Genomic DNA, 25254 nt, shown 5'->3' with positions numbered 1-25254 from the left:
ACTTAGGGAAGGAATGACGGGTTTGGTCTAAGAGAAACCATCTTTATGGAAGATCAAATATGGGGGTTTGATGGAGAGGGCTTGAATTTCGGAGACCTGCCTCGCTGAAGTGATTGCTGTTAAAAACAAGGTGTCCACAAATTACCACATAGGTGGTAATCCATTAAGCACGGAGAAGTTATTAGAGATTTGGAGACCAACGTAGATAGTAATATCTCCTTTGATAATCACGTTGCCAAAGTGGTTAGAAAGACCTTCTATATAGCCCACCTTATCAAGAAAGGGTTCGCATCTAGATCAAGAGAGGTCATTGTGCCCCTCTACTAGTCACTCATCAGGCCCATAATTGAATACAATGCCCCTTTTGGGATGTACCTTACCCGACACCTGCAGCAACTGGAGAGACCCCAAAAGTACCTCACCAAGAGGATCATGGGCTACAAACAGATGTCCTATGCAGCTCGACTAAAGAAACTCCAGCTCTACTCAGTTGCTTACCGCCTACTCAGAGGCAATCTATGCCTGACGTACAAAGCCATGTCAAACCCAGAATTAATGGACATGCTCCACCTCAAAAAATCCAAGTCCCTTAGAGCTACACGCTCCAGGGACCTAAACCTCAGCAGAAAAATAAATAGGACATGCTGGAAGGACAGATTCATTTCCCAGAGGCTCCCCTCACTCTGGAATAGAATCCCAATTCATGTTAGACATAGCCCCTCGCTGACCCTCTTCAAGCGAAATCTGGACGCGTGGATGGGAAATCGCAAATTCACCCCTGGGATCTCTTGTGTCCCTGCTAGACAGAGGCACAGTAAACTAATCTTAAAAGGGTACCTTCTGTGACCTACTTTAGAGGCACAGTAGGCTAATCTAATAGGGAGGCGGAAGCCAATACACACTGGCTAGGCTTATAAATGCCCTAGGGCAGATAGCCTAGTATCTACCTATGAACCTATGCTGTTTCCCCATGTAAGAAATTTTAACTTGCAAGTAGCTGCAGGCTCGAAAGGTGGAAGAGTGACGGCTTGAAGAACAAAATTGAGGTCACAGGGCATAACAGGTTGGGATACTGGGGGACGAAGCAATAGGGTACCTTTAAGGAATGCTTTACATAGTCTGTGTGCCATAAGGCTACGCTCATTGGCCACGTGGAAGTTTGATATAGCCGCCAGCTGAACTTTGATGGTGGCTGATGCAGACCCCTGATAGAACAGTATAGACAAAAATTCCAAACTGGAATAAATTGGAGCCATGTAGGGATCAATGCCTCTAGAATGAGCCCAGGTAGAGAACCTTTTCCATTTGCTAAAGTAGATTTTTCTAGTGGATGGTTTATGAGAGGATGACAATATATGGACTACTTCCAGCGAAAAATGACATCTGAACAACGATGGAAGTGAAGCAGCCAGGCTGTCAGACGGAGTGTCCTCAGAGAGGGGTGGGAACTGTCCTGACATTTGTGTCAGTAGATCTGGAAGGGGTTCCAGAATCCAAGGAGTATCCACAATGTAAGGTTGAAGGAAGGGGAACCATACTTGATGAGGCCAGTGTGGGGCAATCAGAATCATCCTGCTTCCCAAGGATTGCGCTTTCGGAATCACCCTTGAGAGAAGGGGAAACGGAGGGAAAGTATAAAGCAGACCGGAGGGCCAATTGTGAACTAGAGCGTCCCTGGGTGATTCCCCCGGTGGGGGCGATCAGCGAGAAGTAATTGCTGCATTTCGCACTGAGAGGGCTGGTAAAAAGGTCGAAGCAAGGTTGACCCCATCTGCTGAAGATTCGCTCTACAACCAGGTGATTTAGGGACCACTCGTAGGGCATAAGAATCGCCCTACTTAGCTTGTCCGCCATTACACTGGTCTTCCCCGGAATGTGCGTTGCCACCAGAAACCGTTGGGAAGCTATTGCCCAATGCCACACGTGCATGACCTCCCTACATAGTGGGCAAGATAGGGTTCCTTCTTGCTTGTTGAGATACCATACTACAGACATGTTGTCCGAGTATATTGCAATGGTTCCTAGAGGGAGAACTTCTTGAAGTGCCTGCAACGCAAGCAGCACTGCTCATCTCCAGGACGTTTATGTGCAAATGTCTAGTGTGCTCCTGCCACGCGCCTTTGACCGTCCTGCCGAGATAATGCCCTCCACCACCCCATCTGGGAGGAGTCCGTGGTCACCGTGGCAACAGGGATGGGTGGAACAAAGGGTTTTCCTCCATTAAAGTTGTTGGTGCACAGCCACCAACGGAGGTCCTGCTTGCATCTGTCTGTCATTAGGATTGGATGGGATAGCGGGAGTCTTTGGAGAGACCATTGGACAAACAGAAGCCATTGAAGAAGTCTCATGTGTAATCTCGCTAGCGGAACCAACATAGTAGCCGCCATGGTCCCTAGGAGTTGAAGAATCAGTCTTGCCTTCGCATGTCTCAGAGGCATCAGCATGAGAATTTGTTGCAACCCTGTAATTCTTTGTGGTAAGAACGCTCGCATTTGAATGGTGTCCAACTCTGCTCCTATAACGGTGACACGCTGTAAGGGCAATAAGGCAGATTTTTCCAGTTTATCATGATGCCCAATTGGTGACAGACTGATAGTAGCGTCCCTGGTCTGAATTAGTTGATGCCTGGTGGGGGTGGTGAGGAGCCAGTCGTCCAGGTACGGAAACACCTGGAATCCTTGATGTCTCAAGTGAGCAGTCACCACTGCCATACACTTGAACACCCTGGGGGCTGTGGTGAGACAAAAGGGCAGGGCTTGAAACGAAGTGTCTGGCTCCCAGCCGGAAGCGTAGACAACACCTGGATGCCCTGTCCATTTTGACATGGTAGTAAGCATCCTTCAGGTCGATGAAGCACATCCATACTTCCTCTCCAAACAATGGGAGAATAGACTGTAGAGTGACCATACGGAATTTGGACTTGTGTACGTAATTGCTGAATTGACTGAGATCTAGTATGGGTCTCGGGTCCCCTGTTCTTTTCTGCACCAAAAAGAATATTGAGTAAATCCCTAATCCGATTTGGTTTAAGGGGACTGGTTGGATGGCTCCTTTTTCTAGCAGCTGAGATCTCTGAGGCTGCTTGATCCCTTTGACAGGGTGGAACGTCCGGGATTTTTCTTATGGGAGGGTGTACCGAAGAGAATGGAATGATGTAACCTCCGGAAATAAGAAGCTATGTACCTACCATAACGTTCCATGTTAGTTGTCATCTTCTCGCCTTCTTTCTTGCTGGATGGGGTTCGGAGCAGACCTTCGGCTCAGACTCTGCCTATACTAAAGCTCAAGAGCTATTTATACCGGCTCGAGGCTACCCTATATCCCATAATGCTAGGCGCCATCTACCCAGATCTCGTTTGATAGCTGAAAACCATAGCAGTTTAGTTCTCCAACAAAAGGAGGAGAGGAACCTCACTAGAAAGTCACCTAGACCTATAGCTACCAGAAGGGATAGCCTAGGGGTCAAACTGAGGCAAGATCCCCAAGGATCCTTTAGGTCTGTCCAGGCTAGGGGGATGGGGGGTGGGACGCAAGAAAGAAGGCGAGAAGAAGACAACTAACATGGAACTTTATGGTAGGTACATAACTTCTCAATGTTAAGTTGTCAATCTCGCCTTCATTCTTGCTGGATGGGACCGCGTCCCTAGCACCTTCACCCCGGGTGGCTCATCGAACAGACTCTTGAGAACGGTGGAACCAAAATTAGCCCGGCTTCTGGAGGCCATGTCTAATTTGTAATGAGAGATAAAGGTATGAGGAAAGGCCCAAGTGGTTGCCACACAAATGGAATCTATTGGTAATCTAGCCTGAAAAGCTATTGAGGTGGCTAATGCTATGGTTGAGTGAGCCCTGGGCCTTGACGGGAGCTTTTGGCGTCTGAGCTGATAAATGAGTGATCACAGATGCCAGCCATCTAGAAAGGGTTGCTTTAGAAACTGGAAGGCCTTTCTTGCCTGCTGCATAAGAAAGAAAGAGCTGCTCAGATTTCCTTGCTTGCTTGGTTCTATCCAAATAGTAACGGAGTTGACGAACGTCCAGAAAATGCAGTTTTTGTTCCGCTCTGTTGGAGTAGTTGGGGAAGACTGGAAGATAGATAGTCTGGTTTAGGTTCGCTTCAGAAGAAACCTTGGGTAAAAAGGACGGATTAGTCCCTAGGGACACTGTCTTTATGGAAAACTAGATAAGGTGGACGAATGCAAAGGGCCTGAAGTTCTGATGCTCTTCTCGCAGATGTTATGGCGACCAGAGAGAGTTTTCCAAGATAGCAATTTCAGGGAGCAGGAAGCCGCAGGTTCAAAGGGGGGGGGGAGAACCAAGGAGGTTAGAACCAAATTTAAAGTCCCACTGCGGTGAGGGGTCCCTGATTGGGGGCTTAAGCAAAAAGATACCTTTGAGAAAAGTTTTACAAAGCTTATGGGACATGATACTGGAGTCCGAAAAGCCTGCATGAAAGTTCGAAATAGCCGCTAACTGTACTCGGATGGTGGAGGAAGACCCGGAGTGAAACAATTTGGCTAGGAAGTCTAGGACTGATTGGATAAGGGCAGTAAAAGGATCTATATTTCTAGCTCCTGCCCAGAAGGAAAAACGCTTCCACTTGCTGGTGTAAATCCTCCTGGTGGATGACGTTAGGTAAGCTATAAGTATGTCACGCACAGAATGGGAAATAAGGGGAAGCCTGGCTAGGGTTGGAATTGGAGCAACCAAGCTGTGAGGTTGAGAGATTGGAGGGAGTGGTGCAGCTGTCCCGACTAATGGGTCAAGAGATCTGGCACTGGGTCCAGATGCCAGGGCTGCCCCAAGAGGTAACTATGCAGAAACGGGAACCATATCTGACGAGGCCAGTAAGGAGCAATGAGGATCATGGTGGCTCTCATGGCAGTAGCTTTCTGAATCAATTGAGTGATTAATGGAAAGGGGGGAAAGGCATACAGAAGTCCCCAGGGCCAATCGTGGACTAGAGCGTCTCTGGGGGGGGTGGCCGGGAAGAGGGAAGAGAATGAAGTCGTGGCACTTGCTGTTTTGAGGTGTTGCAAAAAGGTCGCAGCAAGGTCGACCCCATTTCTGAAAAATTTCTTCAACTACCGTTTGAGAGACCATGATGTTGGACTTCCCCAGGGATGTGTATTGCTATCAGAAACCGCTGAGAGGAGATCGCCCACTGCCAAAGTCTGAGAGCCTCTCGACACAAGTGATAGGACTCTATTCCGCCCTGCTTGTTGATGTACCACACTACGGACATATTGTCCGTCTGAACTGCAATAGTCCCGATGAGAAGAGAGTCCTGAAGGGACATTTATGTGCAGGTGGCACTCTAAAGGTTGCCATGTGCCCTGGACTGTCCTGCCCTGAAAATGCCCCCCCCACCTGATCAGAGAGGCATCCGTTATCACAGTGGCGACCAGGGGAGAAGGAACAAATGGTCTGCCCTGAAGGACCTGAGGGGAGACCATCCACCAAGAAAGGTGTTTCTTGCAAGACAGGGTTATTAAAATGTTGTGAGACATTGGAAGTTGTTGAAAGGACCACTGGGAAAAAAGCATCCATTGAAGGATCCGCATATAAAAGCGAGCTAGGGGAAGTAGAGTAATGGCTGCCGCCATGAGACCTAATACGTTCAGGACAAACCTGGCTTGGATTTCGTTGTTCTGAAGAAGGATGTGAACATGCCTGCGAATATCTAGAACTCTTTGTTCGGTTAGTTTTGCAGAAAGCCGGACTGTGTCCAAGGTGGCACCTATGAAGGTAATAGACTGACAAGGCGACAAGGCAGACTTTTCTAAATTTATGGAGATACCTAGCCCTTTGCAAGTATGAATGGTGTAATGTCTGGAGAGAAGTTGACGCCTGGTGGTGGCAGTGAGGAGCCAGTCATCTAGATATGGAAACACCTGAAATCCTTGACGTCTCAGATGAGCCGTAACCGCTGCCATGCATTTGGTGAACACTCGGGGGGCAGTAGTGAGACCAAAGGGCAGGGCTCTGAACTGATAATGACTGGTTCCCAGCTGGAAGTGGAGAAACCTCCTGGAGAGTCTGTGCATCTTCATGTGGTAGTACGCATCCTGAAGGTGGTCTACTGAGCACATCCAATCGTCCTGACCCAGAAAGGGTAGAATGAACTGTAGCGTGACCATCCGGAACTTCGTTCTTGTTACAGACCTGTTTAGTCTGCTGAGATCCAATATGGGTCTCCAGTCCCATGTCTCTTTTGGTACCAAAGAACTTGGAGTAGATTCCGGATCCTTGTTGGTCTGCTGGGACTGGCTGGATGGCTCTTGTTAGCAGTTTTGATATTTCTAGTACTGCTTGTTCCCTTAGACTGGGTGGAACATCTGGAAGGGGTCCTTTTGGCTGAGTTGGGGTGTGGATAAAGGGAATTTTGTAACCCTCGGATACGATCAACTGTACCCATTTGTCCTGGGTGAGTGAAAGCCAGGCTTCTGGGTACAGTGATAACCTTCCCCAGACTGCCTCCGAAGGCAGACAGTCGGGCAGCTTCTCAGGGATGCTGGAAAGGTTTGTCAGAGACTCTCTGCTACCCTGATTCTGCGGACTTCCTCTGCCCCTGGGGTGGCGTCTGTTATTGTCCCCCCCCTGCCTCTAGAGGGGAACTGACCTCTTGTGACAGGCGCGACCTCTTGTGGTTTATGGAACCACATCTTCCCACCCTTCTGACCCTTAGGATATGGCCTAGATGGGGTACAAAAACGGACTCCCACGGCAGAGAGTCTTGCATTCTTGCTTGCATCGGGTCAAAGTATCCTTCACCTGAGGTCCAAACAAAGCTGAACCGTCAAAGGGGGAGTTAGTGAAGTACACCTTAAAGGGATCTGCAAAGTTACAAAGCCGCATCCAGGCTGACGCCTTAAGGCCACGCCTGTGCCTGCAGCCCTACTCGCCCCATCGGCCGCATAGGAAATAAGCCGCATGGAGGAGTTGACAATGGAATTCAGGGTTGCCAGCTGGGAATTTACTTTGTCTTGAGACCCCGCAGCTGTTGGATCGTGTAAGACCTCATCCACTTCTTTAAGCATGTCTCTTTGAAGGCGGGTGAAGTGGCACAGATAATTCAGCGAACGCATGACAAAGGTCGCTGAGGAAAACATCCGCTTGCCGTACCTACCCATAGTCCTAGACTCCTTGTTAGGAGGATGGACAGGTACTGAAGGATCAGCCAGTTCCTTCTTAGTGGCTGCAGCCACCACCATGGCGTCAACCGGGACACCCCTTGGCTAAAAAATGTTTGTCCGAAGGGGCCGTTATAAATTTAGTAGGCCTCCGTGGGGTAGGTTCCATCGTGTCAGGGGCCGTCCACGCCTTCTGCGCCACCACTTCCATGAGGGGGTCAAAAGGCTGAGACACCCAGGAGGTGGAAGAGCGAGAGCCAAGTGCCTCTAGGTAAACAGACTCGTCCTCGGAAGGGTTAAGGGTAGACCAGTTCCCCCTCTGCTTCAGGATTTCAAGGATGTCTGAAAAAGAGACATCCTCAGAGGGGAACCGTGGGGACTCTTCAGACTCATCCAAGTCGGTATCCAATGTAATGGACTCAGGGGAGTCCACATGCTTCCTCTTAAATTTCCTCTTCCGAGGTGGTTCCCCTGACTGATCAGGGGAAACCTCGGAAGAGGAGGATATTCCCAATGGGGAAACCTGAGGCGCTGGATCTCTACGGTCAGGAATGAGAGGGTGGGTAGAGACCGCAGCAGGCACTACAGAGGGAGGAGCTGAGGGAGCCGACCGTGGAGCAGGCACAGGGGCCAGCACGCTCCTCATGACTTCGAAGGCACCCCTATCAGGCAGGGTAGAAGGTCCCCACTCTAAAGAGATAAGGACCCCTCCCAGCACAGAGAGGGACGGCTCCGAAGCCGATGTCGGGGCCGAACTTACCAGCACCGAAGCTCCGAGAGGGAGAACAGGGTCAAACAAGGGTCCGATGCCACTCGCCCCCTCGGAGACGACGAGGAAGTCCATGCGCCCGGATCCCTCCAAGGATGGGACCATGGAAGAGACCGGAGCCGAAAGGGGAGGCATCGGCTCGGACGTGTCGACGGCCACTGCTCCCACAAGCTCCGGCTCCAAACTCAGAGGAAGTGTCAGAGGAGGATTCGAAGATGGGGTGGGGATAGCCACTGTCTGTTGAGAAGGGCTATGAAGCATTTGGGCTAGTGCCCGAGACTTAAGTCTACTAGCCACCCTCTCAAGGTCGTGGTCCGAGAGCCTGGAAGACCTGGAGGAATGGGTTCGATGACTCCGCTCCGAGAGTAAGGGAGACCTCGGAGCAGAGTGAACAGACTCCAAGGATGGAGATCTGGACCTTTTACGGCTAGGAGACTGCGCCGACACCACTATCGGCACCAACTGAGTCCCGGAATAATCGGCTCCGGTTCGAGCCAATGTAGAAGCCTGAGTCTGAGGAACATCAACTCCAGCCGGAGCCGATGATGAAGACAGTCTTGGAAACCATCAGCTCCAGTTGGAGACTATGTGACAGCAGCTCGAGTACCACCAGTCGAAGGCTCTGAGCTCGGAGCAGACTGCTTAGATGGCTTCGAAGGCTTCCCCGACGAAGACTTGGTCGGGGAACCTTCAGGCTTTAACAAGCCCCTCAAAATCAACTTGTTTGTGTTCCTGCAGGACTCTTGGGCTGAACGCATAACAGACCGAACAAGAGTCCTGCAGGTGCAGAGGGCCCAGGCAATAAACACAAGTGTGACAGTCTGTCAGTGACATTTTCTGACCGTACGAGTCACACTTCTTGAAGCCTGAGACCCTGGTGCCTTTTGACATCCTAAGTACAAAAAAATTAAACACACACAGACACCCTTTTAACAGTAAAGTCAGTCACACAAAAAATAAAACTGACAAGACAGAATAGGCCCAAAGGCCTAACCTTATAACTAAGGGGATTAAAAAAAGGGCTTAAAAGGAATTAAAAAGGGACCGGAAGGGGGATTAGCTATGAAGGGAAGCTAATGGGATGGTCGCTAACTAAAAATAAGAAAAACCCTGACTAAAAGATAGAATTTTGAATTAAAACTTTTAACCCGAAGAGTCGGTAATAAACGCACCTCGCAGCTGTAAGCGGCAAACCAGATCTGGGTAGTTAGTGCCTAGCATTATGGGATATAGGGTAGCCTCGAGCCGGTATAAATAGCTCTCTAGCTTTAGTATAGGCAGAGTCGGAGCTGAAGGTCGGCTCCAAACTTCATCCAGCAAGAATGAAGGCGAGATTGAAAACTTAACATTTATCCTCAACACCCATTGGTCCTGGGTGATGTTTTCCCAGGCTTCCGGATACAAGGAAATTCGACCCCCGACTGGCTCCGCATAAGCACAGTCGGGCACACCCTCAGGAATGAGAGTATGGGGAGCCACGGAAGGAGTCGCAGTCTCTGGAATTGCAGGGGCCTCCCCCTGCCTCTGGGGCGATATCTCACTGAATAACTCCCCCTCCCCTGCCTCGGGAGGGGTTTCACCTTGTGCGGCAAGAAAAAACCTTTGATTTCTTTAACCACATCTTTCCCCCTCGCTGGGCCTTGGGATAAGGCCTAGACGGAAGGGAAAAACAGACCCCTACGGCAGACAGGGTCTTTCCCTCTTGCTCGCACCTGGTGAGGGTGTCTTTTACTTTGGTCCCAAACAAGGAGAAACCATCACAAGGGGCATCAGTGAAGGAAGACTTGAAGGCCTCCGCGAAGTGACACAGGCGCAGCCAGGCTTGCCTTCTAAAGGCTACCCCTGAGCTGGCCGCCCTACTCGCTCCCTCGGCCGCATACGAAATGAGTCGCATGGATGAGTTTGCGATGGAGTTGAGGGTAGAAACCTGTGCGTTAACTGAGCCACTGCTTCAGGTATGTTACCCGCAAGAGCATCTCCCAACTCCTTAAGGAGATCTCTCTGGAGCAGAGTGAAATGAGATAAGTAATTCAGCGACCTTAAGGTGAAGGTGGCTGAAGACAAGGTACGCTTCCCATACCTGTCCATAGTCCTAGACTCCTTGTTAGGAGGGTGGACCGATGAGGAAGACTCTGCAACTTCTTCTGGGTGGCTGCCGCCGCCACCATGGCATCTACCGGGCTCCCTTTGACAGAAATTCTTTTCCCTGAGAGGTGGAGAGAAATTTGTTGGGGCGCCTAGGTACAGGCTCCACAGAATCAGGGTTTTCCCACACCCTTCGACAAATAAGGTCAAGAAGTTCATCGAAGGGTGGAGACACCCAGGAGGCAGAAGGTTGAGCGCCAAAAGCCTTAAGGAATACTGACTCCTCTTCAGAAGGGGTTTTGGAAGGCCAGTCTCCTCTGTTTCAGTATCTCCAGGATATAATCATCAGAGGAAGACTTTGGGGATCCTTCAGATTCCTCGAGGTCAGTATCGAAATGAGACTCGTCCTTGGAGTCTATGCGCTTCATAAAGATACTGAAAACAGCATAAACATCAATTCTACAAAAACACACCACAATTAAGACAATTAATCAATTCAAACATTTTAACCCCATCAACACTGACAAAATCCAACATGTATAAACATTTAAATACCATTTTATTTTATCAAAATTATTATAATTTAAATTAAATTATGTAATATCAGAAATTGCATTTAGTATTTAATAATTTTGATAAAATAAGATAGTTTTTAAATGTTTATACATGTTGGATTGTCAGTGTTGACAGGGTTAAAATGTTTGATGAACTGATTAATTGTCTTAATTGATGAATATATAAAAAGAGAATGTGTAAGTTTGTAAGTGTGTTCCATTGAAGGCGAATTGCCGAGGTACCAGGACAGGACTGATGGATTAAAGTCGCTTCTCTTTGTTCCACCCTCTGACTGCTTATTTCGTGGTGTGTTTTTGAAGAATTGATGTTTATGCTGTTTTCAGTATCATTATGGAGAAACTTGTTGCTGAAGGAGTTCAGAGTGGTGAGACGCTTTCTTTTACTGAGTTGCTGAAGGAGAGGGAGTGCAAGTGCGCTGTCTCTGATTTATGGGCTATGGATATTAATGATTCATGTTCAGAAGGTTTTGCACATTTAGAATGTGTAATGTCCAAGGAAATTACTATTTTTTATGATTCGAAGTTGCTTGAGAAATATGTGATGCTTAATCTCACTCCCAGAGGCTTGCGTATAGATAAACTACCAGCAGGTGGTTTTAAAGAAAATGAGTGACTTGTTATCTGAGTGGAGGCAAGCAGCACAGGATTGCTGCTTAAACTGGTTAAAAATACTTATCAAAAGAAACCAGAGGGCCATGGAGAACTTGCATAAAAAAAATAACAGAGTTGCAACATGATCTTACTAACAGAGCTTCTACTGCCGTTTTTCAGTTAAATTTCAAAAACATTAATGATAAACTGAAAAAAAGTAGAGAATGATGTCATGGCCAGGAAGAAATCTAAGTTAAATAGAGACATTCAGGACTATGAAAAGAATGAAATATATAATTGGCCCCGTAGAGGGCGCAGTTTTCTTAAAAATGTTAAAAGACGTGTAACAGTAAGTGAGGAAGCGTCTTCATGCTCTTCAGTTGAAACTGGGGGAAGTCGCAAGAGTGTTTCTTTTGAAAACATTGCTACTGAGGGTCCAGATGGAAATTGAGAGAACCGAAGAGGTGAGCAGAGCCATCGGAAGAATTTCTCCAGTATGCAAACGAGATATGTGAAGAACCAGGGTAAGACAAGTCATTTATCAGCTTCAAATCAGTTAAACTAAATTTAGACTGTCAGCGCGTTTTGGAAGAAAAAACGCCATTAGTACATGAGGTTTGTGCTTCTTCTAGTGTTGACTATGTTGCAGCTTCGAATAGACATGATGAAAATGTTCCTTTTGAAGATTATAATGTTCGTTCGTCCAAGCAATTGAAGCACAGCGTTGACGCCAGTTTGGGACTGGGGTCAGCCATCAAAAATAAGACCGTTAATGACTTTAACTTTATGCATTGTAATGATGTTGATAATGTTAATTCAGGATGCTTTTTTGAAAGTGCTCAAATTGGTAGTGAAACTGACACTGTGTTGATGCTTGGTTTTAATAGTGATTTTGAACTGTGTTTGGAACATGTTAATGGAACTGGTGGTGGAGAGACCAAAGATGTTGAACATAGTGACACTTCTTCCATAAATATGGGCTTTAATGTGGTTAACCTTTCTAATGTAGCTTTGTCTGATGACATGCTTGGGGCTTTGTCAAAAGGTACTAAGTTCATACCTACCAGATTACCCTCATTGGCAGACATATTAATGGATGTTAAAAGTTTTGTTCGTAAATTAAACCTGAAGGTCTATTCTTCTGAGCGAGAAAAATGTTCTGCAAGTGAAAGTGAAGTTTTGTTAGATGATTCTCTCTTGAATTTGAGTATATATGACTATGATGGTTTAATATTAGATGAAGATGAGGGTTTTGATGTACCTGAATCTCTTCTGGAAGATATTAGCACTGAGGGAACTTTTGGGAGGGGTTATGGACATATTGATGTCCCTTATTTTTCAGGTGATAGTAATTTCACCCCTCCTAAAAAATCGCAGGCTATAAATGCTTTTGAGTATGTCGTGCTCTCTAAACTTGAGCAGGCACACAAGATATTTTGTATGAAGGAAAAGGTTTTTAACCTGAGTAAGGATGAGTGGTTGGCCCTCAAGATGTTAAGGACAAAACTGGATAAAGTTACCATTAAACCAGCAGATAAGGGGGGCAATTGAGTTATGATGAATACAGAAAAATATGAATGCATTGTCAGTAGTTTGTTACTGGAAGATACCTATGTGAAACTGAATAATAACCCTTTGTTGTCATATTCTGATGAATTAACTGAACTGTTGGAAAGAGGAGAAAGGCTAGGCTTCTTTACTGGAAAATATGTAAAAAAACTTTCGGTAAGGGAACCCCGTCACCCATACATTTATATCATTCCAAAGATTCATAAAAATGTTGTCAATCCACCTGGAAGGCCCATCATTTCAGGCATTGGTTATGTCGAGAAGGTTAATTGTTTTTTGGATTTTCATTTTAAGAAATTTCTTCCCAAAGTTTGCTCCCATGTGAGGAATACTAAAGATGTATGTTCAGCTTTGCGGGGGTTAAAATGGAAGGAAGATAACTACTGGACAACAGTTGATGTTGTATCACTTTATACTAACATCAATAAAAGATGGGGTCTAGAAGCAATGCAGAAGATGATGGGTGAAGGGCCACGTACAGCGTTTTTGTTAAGTATATTAGAATTTAGTTTGACAATTATTTCATGTGGAAAAAAGACTTCTTTTTGCAAATAAAAGGGACTGCCATGGGTGCTGCTTTTGCACCCACTTATGCAGTGATTTATATGGGAGAGTTTGAGTTTCAGAATGCCTTTTTTGTTAATAACGTTGTGTTTTATAGACGTTATATTGATGATTTAATTTTCATTTGTAGGGGTGAGATGTCTTTGTTTAGTCAGTTCATGGAAGATTTGAATCAAAATTATCATGGGTTAGAATTTGTAGCACATAGGTCACTACTCAATATTTCTTTCCTGGATGTGGAATTTTATGTAGGAACAGATGGTTTGATTCAATACAAACCTTTTAGGAAACCTACAGCGGTTAACAACTTTCTGCATGCCAGTAGTATGCATCCTCCACATCTAATTAAGGCTTTACCAGAAGGGGAGATCAAAAGGGTTTTGAGAAATACTTCAGACAAAACAATTTGGGAAGGGTTTGTGATGGAACCATGGATAGACTTCTATCTCGAGGATATGATTGTAACCAGCTTCTAGATATAAAACGGAGATTGTGTAGAACTCAGACACTAAGGAGGAATAGACATGAGAATAGTTATAATTCTGAGATCATATCTGAATCAGATAAGATATTTTTTGTGTCTAGATATTCTACTTTCTCTGATACAATGGAGAAAAAGTACAGTTTTGTACCTACCATAAATGTAGATGTTCGAAGATCCACATTGCTGCAGTCCTTACATATGGGTAGTCCGCTGTCCTCGGTCGGCCCGAATATCAAAGTATTAGGCTGACGTCGGTCAAGGCGCTTAAGACTGACATCAGGACGTCAGGGTACAAATGCGCATGACCGACGTCATATCCTCAGTCTTTTCTTGCCCCAGATGTCAGAAGACCCTAAAAAGAAAGGCCAAAACCAAAAGACAGCAAAAAAACAACCAATCACCCCTGCATTAATCATATTTACAATATTTACAGTATTCACAACCCAAACCACACAACCGCCTCTAACTACAGAGGGGAAGGAGGGAGGGTAAATTGGACTGCAGCAATGTGGATCTTCGAACATCTACATTTATGGTAGGTACAAAACTGTACTATGTTCTTCATCTCACATTGCTGCAGTCCTTACATATGGGTAGAATCCCAAAGCAGAGGTAAGGGAGGATGGCAAAATTATAAAGCATTAGGAACTGCCAAAATGCCCTGTAAAACTGCAGTGGCAAAACCAGCCCTAGATTTAGAGTAAAGTGGAAGGTGGTAATGCTTAGAGAAAGTATGCACTGAACTCCAAGTAGCTGCCTCCAAAATATCTTTAGTAGCCACCCCCCTAAAAAAAGCTGTAGAAGTGGCAGTAGCCCTAGTGGAATGAGGCCTAATCCCAGCTGGAATCTCCTTACCATGATGGGAATAACAGAAAGCAATACAAAAACCAATCCACTTAGAAATAGTTTGTTTTGAAACAGGTTTGCCCTGAGCCCCCAAAGCAAATGAAACAAACAACTGCTGAGACTGCCTGAACCCTTTAGTTCTGCTCAAATATCGCAACTGTCTGTGTATATCCAAAGTGTGCAAAATCTTCTCCCCTTTATTTTGGGGGTTTGCATAAAAAGTAGGCAAATGAATAGTTTGGTTTAAAGCCACACTAGAAACCACTTTAGGCATAAAGGAAGGGTTAGTACGCAAAGACACCCTATCCTTGTGGAAAATTAAGAAAGGCTCAACCGCCATAAGGGCCTGTAACTCAGAAACCCTTCTCGCAGAGGTAATGGCCAACAAAAAAGCAGTCTTCCATGATAAATATTTCAACTCGGCAGTAGCTGCAGGCTCAAAAGGTTGTAGAGTGAGTTTCTCCAACACAAAATTGAGATCCCAAGCAGGAGTAGGAGCTCTACGTGGGGGTCTTATATTCTTTGCCCCTCTAAGGAATTGCTTAAACAAAGGATGAGAAAATAATGGTGGGTCACAGTCATAGTGAGCAGAAATTGCTGCAGCATGAACCTTTATAGAGAAGGACAAACCTTTGTCCAATAACTCAGTAAGGTATTGAAGAGCAACACTTAAATTAGGTTTAGAAACATCAAAGTCCTTAGCTGTACTCCAAATTAAAAATCTCCTCCATTTATCTGCGTAAACTTTCCTTGTACTAGGCCTTCTGGCCTCCAAAATAACATTCAAAACTTGTTGTGGAAGCTGAGACCCTCCAGGGTTTAAAACAGAATATGCCAGGCTGTTAGATGCAGAGAGTGAAGTTTCACATTGAGTAAATGACTGTTCTCCTGAGACAGCAGGTGTGGAATCGAAGGCAAAGGCCATGGAGGCTCCGGCACGAGACTTCTCAGTAATGGGTACCAGTGCTGTCGAGGCCAATCCGGAGCTATTAAAATCATGGTTGGCTTGTCCTGTCTGACCTTCAGGAGTACCTTTGGGAGGAGAGGCAGTGGTGGAAAGGCATACACGTGAAGATTGCTCCAATTGAATGAGAGAGCATCCACTTTCCAAGCTGTGGGATGAAACCTTTTTGTGCAAAACTTTGGCAACTGGTAATTTAGTGGAGAAGCGAACAGATCTATGTCTGGAGTTCCCCAAAACACTGTCAATTTCTGAAATACATGAGGATCCAATTTCCACTCGTGGGGATCCATAATTTGTCTGCTCAACACATCTGCTAAGGAGTTCTGTGCTCCTGGCAGAAACCTTGCCTGAAGATTTAGCTGTAAACTGAGAGCATTCTCCCACAGAATCATTGCTTGTCTGCATAGAGGATAAGAATGCGTTCCCCCTTGCTTGTTGATGTACCACATGACAGTTGTGTTGTCTGTTAGAACCAACACCTGCCCTGGAAGAAGTAAATCCTTGAAAGCTATTAATGCAAACTGGACTGCTAACATCTCCTTCAAATTGATATGTAGATGAAGTCTGGCAGGCCACGTGTCTTGTACCCATTTTCCATTCAGATGAGCTCCCCAAGCTGTGTCTGAGGCATCTGTCGTTAGAATCTGACTCGCCTCTGGCCGGGTCACAGAGAGTCCCTTGTTTAGGTGACATTCCTGAGCCCACCACAAAAATTCCTTTTGAATGCAAGGTATTATCTGAATGACAGTGTCCATATCTTGGCAGTGCTGTGTCCATACATTTTTGAGATACCATTGTAGCTTCCTCATATGCAGTTTGGCATTGGGAAGTACCAGAATACAAGATGCCATGAACCCCAAGGCTTGAAGGACTGTCCTTCAAGTCAGCCTGGACTGACGATACAATTGATGGAAGTAAAGAGAAAGATTCTTTTGTTTGTCCGGGGTCAAAAAGGCCATCTGGGATGCTGTATTCAGTCTCACACCCAGAAAGCACATGTCCTGAGAGGGTACTAGACTGGACTTTATTTCGTTCACAGAATACCCCAGGCATCTTAACACTGCTATCACATACTGTAAATGATGAAGAAGTTTCCTTGGGCCAGAATCAGGCAATCGTCCAAATAAGGATAGATTTGTATTCCTCTTAGCTGGAAGAAAGCTATCACTGGAGCCAGAACCTTCGTGAACACTCTGGGCGCAGTAGATAAGCCAAAGGGCAATGCAGAGAACTGATAATGAGAAGTCCCAGCCCGAAAACGCAGATACTTCCTGCAACTGAGCCTGATAGGAACATGAAGGTAAGCCTCCTTGAGATCCAGAGTCACCATCCAGTGATCTTTGCCCAGCAGAGGTAAAAGCTGTTGTAACGTCAACATTTTGAACTTGGGAATGTCCAGATATGTGTTGAGGATAGATAAATCCAAAATTGGTCTCCACGCGTTCCCTTTCTTTGGTACTAGGAACAGGCGAGAATAAAATCCTAGGCCCACTTCTGGCAGAGGGACCGGTTGTATGGCCCTTATCTGAAGTAGCAGAGAAATTTGTTTGTGAGCCTCTAGTCTTTGCTGAGGAGGAACGTCCGGCATGCCTTTGAAAGGAGGCAAGGTATGGAAATAAAACTTGTAACCTTGGTGTATGATATCCAATACCCATCTGTCTTGGGTAATCAAATTCCAATTTTCCTTGAAGAGTGCCAACCTTCCTCCCAAAGGTGCTGCCAGGCAAGAAGGATCTGGCAGCTGAAAAGGTAGGTCATTGGGCCTGTTTACGAAAGGACTGGCCCCTGCCCTCACCCGAAGATTGTGCAGGTGAACTCCCTGTTCTAGGTCTGAAAGAACTCTGAGCTCTGCCCCTACCACGTCTAGATCTACCCCTAGACTGAGAATCATAAGAAGGATACGTCCACCCCTTAGCAGGCCAATTCCTACTAAACTTTGGAGGCTGAACTTGCAAAAAATCTTTAACAGCCTGCATAGACTTAGCCTTGTCTTCCATTTTCTTCAAGACTGACTCTACAGGTGAACCAAACACCACATCAGACTGTAAAGGAGCATCCAAAATCCTTGTCTTAACATGGTCAGATAAATTCTGATCCCTCAGCCAGGCGTGCCTGCGAAGAACTGAACCAGTGGCAGCCACCCTAGACGAGGCCTGTACAGCATCAAAACCACATTGTAAAGAATGCTTACCCACCTGTTCAGAGACATGCACCAAATCTTGTAATTCTTTACACTCAATGCCTTCCGCCAGAGCATCCACCTTAGCCTTCAATTGAGAAAGAAGATAGTTTTGATATTTCAACATGTGAAACTGGCAATTCAAAGTCCTCATAGCTAAGGTAGAAGATGTATAGACTTTCTTTCCCCATCTATCCAAAGCTCTGGCCTCTTTATCTGGAGGAACCGGATTTTTTTTACAACAGAGGCCTTGACACCCTTAGGTCCCTGACTAACAGTTTCTGGGTCCCCCCTAGGACTCTTATAAAGATATTTATGAGCCTCAGGCACCCTGTAATACCTATCCGGTTTAACAGGAGCAGGAGGCAAAGAATCAGGATTAAGTGAAGCCTCTGCAAACACATCTTCCACAACATCCAGAACAGGGGGTATAGCCAAGGGCCTATGCTGGGGTAAAAGCAAAAATTCCCTGAGCCTTTTCCTGGAATCAGAGAAGTCCTGACCTTCCCACTTAAAATGTTCCCTCATGGAATGAAGTCTCTGAAAAAGAAAAATCCTCTGGAGGAGAAGCAGAAGGAGTCGAATCATCTGCATCAGAATCAGAATAAGGAGAGTACTCCTGCAAGTCCTCAGCCGAAGACTCTGAAACATCCGAAGCCTGCTCAAAACTCCCCAACTCTGGCTCCACCCTAGGCCTCTTATCAGGAGGGGGCAAAGAACCTCTAATCAAAGTCATCAAATCTTCTACCATTTTAAGCATGTGCTTCTTCGCACAGACCCTGCTGAACTAGGAGTGACACCAACAGAAGCTAAACCTGGCCTGCCTCTGGGAGAAGTCTTGGAAACAGAAGGAGAGGGCCTAACCACCCTAGGAAGGGAGGGGAGTACAGTAACCTGAGAAGCCCCTTCAGCCTGACCTGCCTCCTGAGAAGCCACATCCTGCAATATCAAAGTCTCCCCCTGGGACTCCAGAGACGCCTCCGTCGGAACCACCGGTTCCACTGACGCCTCTAAAGAACCGGCGTCCGGAACGGATGACTCATCTTGCCTGGGTTTAACTGCTTTGTCTTTGCGCTTTTTCGAAGAAGCGGGCGCCGGAGAATCCGACGGCATATTATAATTGCACCGCTCAAGACCAGCCTAGCACAATCTAACCTTCGCTTAATAGTGCGCTTATTGAACCTAGCACAAAAGCGACACCAAACAACGTCGTGCTCAGGCCCCAAACAAGGAATACACAAAGAATGATAATCCCTATGCGGTATCTGTTTCCCACAAGAAATACAGTTATTCACTTTTTCTGACATCCGGTAAACCACTGAGGCAAGAAAAAACTAAAATATTCCCCAACGGGGTACTTAGCCAACTTTGATTCGGTCTGAAACTCCGAACTCAAAAAATTTCAGAACGCCGAACGGCACTTGCAACGCTGCTTCTGCATCGGACCATGCGGCAAAAAAGACTGAGGATATGACGTCGGTCATGCGCATTTGTACCCTGACGTCCTGATGTCAGTCTTAAGCGCCTTGACCGACGTCAGCCTAATACTTTGATATTCGGGCCGACCGAGGACAGCGGACTACCCATATGCAAGGACTGCAGCAATGTGAGATGAAGAACATCTATCAGAGGATTGTGGCATGTTGTATGTGAAGACTCAATAGTTGGTTCTCTTTTTCCAAAGCATATCACCTTTTCTTATAAAACAGGAGTGTCCAACCCGCGGCCCTCAGAGTTCTTCCATGCGGCCCGCGACCCTTAAATTTAAATTTAAGTTTAATTTACCTTTTTTTCCGTGTGTTTACACGTCCGAGTACTTTTGCTGTTCTGCGCATGCGCCAACTTTCTTTTTTTACGTTTTTTTCATACCAGCGTCTTTCCGCTGGTATGTGCATGCGCGAAAACACCGTTAGAGCGTTTTTTATATTACTGGTAAAAGAAAAGCTGAAGCGCGATCGTGAAGAGTGGATTTATTATTTCGTTGTGTGCACACCGACTACACTACAACATAGCAAAAGGTAAGTTAAGTATTTTTGCGTCTGCTCCCTTAGTTTAGAATGGGTTAAGTCTGGAAGGTGCATTTTTGGAGTTATTTTTGTATTAGTGGCCAGTTTGAAAGGGATCTGGCTGAGTGCTGTCTGTATTTCCGAGGGTATACTTGACAATCTGTATTAGGGTCTTGTCTTTAAAGGTGGACAACATCCAGTATTAGAGACTGTAAGGGTGGCAGTGACTCATTTCATACTGAAACTAGTGTAAGCCGTTGTCCATTCTTTATTGTAGTAGTACATTGGTGTTTTTTGTTGTTAGCTCAGTTGATGAAGCATTATTATAATGTGGTATTAGTAGCGGAGTTTGCAACAATAAGGGGCAGTTAGTGTTCAATCCTAGGAATTAGTCCATTAATGGCTATGGAACAAAAGAATTGTAACTTTCAGTGTATTTTCAAATAATTGCATGCTTCACGTGAAGGGAAGTTTATTTTTGCTCACACTGTTGTTCAATGTGCAACTGTTTTGTTTTAAATATGTCTGTTAGTGTTTGTGCTACTACAGAATTTGAAAGTAATGTTTGTAGCACAATAAATGGTCTTCTTTCTTTTGGTGCAGGTTCTACTCCCACAGCATGAGATTAATTGCTGATACTGTAGTAGTGCATTTTAAGTGGGGACTGGGATGCTGCACTCCTGAGTGTGTCTTCCTTTGTGTGAGAGACCAACTATAAACCTGTTTTTGATTTGCCATCCATGCTCAGTCTATTACAAAGATGTTTGCCAGCAGCAAACTTTTCGTGTTACAAATCTCTTTAATGTAGAAGTAATCAGATACATTTTACTTCTACACAGATGGTTCATATTGACTTATATTAGTGGATTGTAATGACAGAAGTTTGAGTAGCCTTTTATGGTTGAAATGTTCTGAAATGGATATTTTGTTTCATTGCTACTAAAAATGTTTAAAATTGCAAATTTAAAACACGATATAACAAGTAGTGCTGTATTATACAAGGAATATGATTTAATACAATCAGGAAGGTGAACCAAAGAACACATGCATGGTCCTAAAATGTAGGCAAGGGCCCTATGATTTGAAAACAGCTCAAAGGTATACTTTATCCACCACTGGCGAGATGCATTTTCTTTGAATGTGAGTTTCAATGGAGTTTCAATGAATGTGAGTTTGAAGAACAGAAAAGTTTACTGTTGTTCATTCTGTTTGTTTTCATTATGAGACTATTGTTTCGCTAACAAATGGTTATCTTTTTGTGCGTTAAAATTTGAAATAAAAGTTTTAAATTACTGTAAGTCAAAATATCTGTAGTCATTGGAGAACTAAAGAAAAAATAGTATGGTAACTGGGGAGACAAGGCCAAGTAATGCGGCACTGGGGTGGCTGGAGGTGTCTGCTGTGTATGTGGGGCCTGATACCATACACTGCCTAGGGCCCATTTGACCATAATCCAACTCTGCATGTGACATCCCATTGCAAGCATATACTTCTTTCTGTTTTTCTATCCTTCTGCCTAATCCTCTCTCTACACCTCAATCCTTCCTGTAGACTAGAGTGAGAGCAAGAAGAATATAACATTATTCCTAAGAATTGGAGGTGGTTGTAGGCAAAATGTTGAGGGATCAGTGATGACAGGGATAAGGGCATGTTTAATTTTTTTGTGCAGCTTGACTGTAGTTGTGTTGGTATTTACAACAAGCTAGCCTAACTACTAGTTCCAAAGTACTGCAAAATCAAACTGTAGCTTTCTAATTATTTCATGAGTTGAATTCCCATACCTAGTGACTGCGTAATGTATGTAGATGTGGTTTTCAAGTGTCAGGAAGTCATTATTAATAAATGAGAATTCAATGGCTCCAAGAATGGACACTTGTGGGACTCTGCAAGAAATGTTTCCATTTACTGAGGAATCATAAGCTCCACATGTGGTGTAGGATTGATTGGATGGGTAGTTATGAAACTACTGTAAACCTCTGGAGAGAAGCTGAGTATTGTATACCTATTTAGTAATTGCCTACAACTGACTGTTTCAAAGCCTGTATCGAGGTCAAGAAGTATTGTACCAGTTATCAGACCAGACATGGTACTGTAATTGGAATGGAAGCAGTGTTTGACAGTCATTCGCAAGTGATTCTTTTTCCAAGTAATTTTGCTAGTGGGCAACTGTTGGCAGTAGGGTAGAAGTCTGAGGGATATTCAACCGTTAAGAGATTTTCAGTGTCAAATAGTTTCATAATTTTATTAGGTTTAATTAGTTGCTTCACACTTAGGTCCCGAGTAACACATGAGACTTGCAAGTTCATGTGTAGTTCAAACTTTTTTAATAATTGTAGTACTACATTAACAGAGTATAACCTAGTACTAGCTTTTATTTATTAGTACTGGTTGATAATAATTTTATCACTACTACTATTTATGATAGTTTGGATGAACTTGGGTTCTTAGTTTAAACTAGCTAAAATGTCCGTTTTTAAACGAAAATACTTTTATGTATTTTATGCATTTTGTTAATTCTAAGAAACTATTGTACTTAATTAATGTTTTTAGTACTGGATGTACTGTTAATGGATTAATTCAAAGGTTTGTACTTGTTAAATTTTTTTTACAAATAAACTAAGATGTTAGATTTAACTGTTTTTTAAATAATTAGAATGAGATATTGAATTTTAGGGCAACTATTATGCATTTATTAATTTATTTATTGTTCAAATTCACCTACAATACAGCCACATTAGTCCACATACCTGGGGTCTTGCCTTTTTTTTTTTTTTTGCTCCTCACTTGCCATTTGCCCCCAGACCATTTCTGTTGACTCAATGCGGCCCTTGCAACTGAAAAGATTGGACACCCCTGTTATAAAAGGTATCCCAATTTAAAAGAAATATTAAATAGGAAATTGGAATCCTTGGCTAATAGTAATGTTGGGATGTATAGTTGTGGACGATGTTCAGTTTGTGATAAAAATCAAAAACATGCATGGGGTTAAAATAAATGGAAGGAAATATTTTGCATTTGAAAGATTTGATTGTATGTCTTTTGGTGTAGTGTATATTTTGGGTGTGATTGACCAATGTACCAAAGAGGCGGGGTACAGACAACCAGGAAGGTTAAGGTGCGCATTTTGGAGCCTTTGAGTGACATCAGGAGGGGTAATATGGAGAGCCTAGTAGCCACCCACTTTTGTAAAGCACATAATGGCAATAGTGAAGGTTTTATATTTAGTGTACTTGCCAGACCTCATTTTTGTACAGGAAATTTCAAAACTGCTCTGAACAGGCTTGAGCAGAGGATGATTATGGGGTATCACACATTATTTCCTGTTGGGATGAATTCAGATAGTGGATAAAATTTATTAGTGTAGCAATCTTTGAATCTTATTGTAATTTGAGTATATTTATTTCATATTTTCTAAGCGTGCAAATTAGTATTTGTCATGTCAATTTTTTGGCAATTCATTATGACATGATCATTTAAATTAAATTATGTAATATCAGAAATTGCATTTAGTATTTAATAATTTTGATAAAATAAGATAGTATTTAAATGTTTATACATGTTGGATTTTGTCACAGTGTTGACAGGGTTAAAATGTTTGATGAAGTGATTGATTAATTGTCTTAATTGATGAATATATAAAAAGAGAATGTGTAAGTTTGTAAGTGTGTTCCATTGAAGGCGAATTGCCGAGGTACCAGGACAGGACTGATGGATTAAAGTCGCTACACTCTTTGTTCCACCCTCTGACTGCTTATTTCGTGGTGTGTTTTTGAAGTCTATGTGCTTCCTCTTGCACAATTTCTTTCTGGGAGGTTCCTCAGGCACAGGCTCTGAGGGACCTTCAGAAAGTGGGGGACCGCTCGTGGGGGTATCCTTAGGGCCTGGTGCTCTACTGTCCAAGGATAGGAGTGTGTCAGAAGCTCTCACCGGAGTGGTAGGGGATGGAATGAACGACCCGAGTGACGTAGCTGACCTGGCCAGCGCATTCAACATGGCCTCAAAGGCGGTCACCCCCCCCCCCCCCAGAGTCAGTGGGCCGACTGGTCTCCAAGGCCACGACCAGGATTGGGGGGGGGGGGGTCAGTGAGAGACACTGAACCGAAAGATGTCCTGAAGTATCCCCTTCAGGCCCGACAGAGGAGACCAGAGTCTCGAACCCTGTGAAAGGAACTGACATGGTCGGAGCAGAGGTCAGCACAGATAAACCCAAGGGGGGTATCGGAGCCGGCGCAATAACATCACTGAGCGGAACATGCCAGCTCCAACAACAAGGATGTGCTCGGAGGAGGAATCATTGACACAACCATAGGAATTGACTCTGGAGCAGACTGGGTAGGAGACTAAAACAATTTAGCCAACACCGGCGACTGCAGGAGCCTCTGCACTACCCTATCCACATCAGAAAGCCTGGAGGATTTGGAGGAGATGGATGGAGACCGAGATCTCTCATCTGGTAAACCATGCCTCACACTAGGCGACAGGCTCAGAATGGGTTCGAGAATGATCGGAGCAGACACTGAATCACTTAACACAGATAACTCCTGCGGCCCCGAAGACAGTGAAGCAGAGGAAGCAGTATCCCATATAGTAATCTTCTCCGGAGGATCCGAAGATGCAGATGGAGCCGGAGATCTTTTCTTGGACTTGGAGGTCTTAGATTTAGATAGAGCTGGAGACAGAATCTATAGCCTCCTCAAAAAATGGTTTAAGCAGTCCCTTTAGAATCCATTTGTTTTTCCTCTTGGAGCACCCTAGGACTGAAGGTGTGGCAAAAGCTACAAGACTCCTGTAAATGGATGGCTCCAAGACAGTAGACACAGAGTGCGTCCCATCTGTGATTGACATTTTATATCCGCACTTTGAACACTTTTTAAAGCCAGAAGGCTCATGTTCTTTCTGATCTTTAGACATATCTAGAAAGGGTTAAACTTCCAAAACGGGCAGCAAGCACACAGCATTCACTACAGTTAACTTCAAAACGGGCAAGAAGCCCACAATATACACTAGCAAACAGTACCACAGAGAAAGAGCGAAGCTCTAAACAAACAACTGGCAAAGTACAGTTTTGTACCTACCATAAATGTAGATGTTCGAAGATCCACATTGCTGCAGTCCTAACACTTGGGTAGTCCGCTGTCCAAGTCGGCCCGAATACCAAAGTATAAGGCTGACGTCGGTCAAGGCGCATTAGTCTGACGTCAGGGTACAAATGCGCATGACCGACGTCATATCCTCAGTCTTTTCTTGCCCCAGATGTCAGAAGACCCTAAAAAGATAAGGCCAAAACCAAAAAACACCAAACACTCCTGTACCAAATATATGTACAATATATACAAATTTACAGAAGTACAACCCCACTCACACAACCACCCCTAAACACAGAGGGGAAGGAGGGAGGGTAAATTGGACTGCAGCAATGTGGATCTTCGAACATCTACATTTATGGTAGGTACAAAACTGTACTATGTTGTTCACCCCACATTGGTGGAGTC

The 25254-nt window shown here is 44.6% G+C and overlaps 1 protein-coding gene across 2 annotated transcripts in view; it reads right to left on the bottom strand.

The window, feature by feature from the left end:
- ST13 (ST13 Hsp70 interacting protein) overlaps nucleotides 1–25254 on the bottom strand; it is a 1818146-nt gene that overhangs the window by 1650096 nt on the left and 142796 nt on the right. The gene's annotated exons all lie outside the window — the stretch shown is intronic.

The sequence above is a fragment of the Protopterus annectens genome, chromosome 1.part1 (assembly GCF_019279795.1).
Source record: "Protopterus annectens isolate FY-2018-M chromosome 1.part1, PAN1.0, whole genome shotgun sequence".
Taxonomy (NCBI): domain Eukaryota; kingdom Metazoa; phylum Chordata; order Ceratodontiformes; family Protopteridae; genus Protopterus; species Protopterus annectens.
Note: the sequence above shows the minus strand (reverse complement) of the source record. Positions and strands in the feature narration are given on the sequence as shown.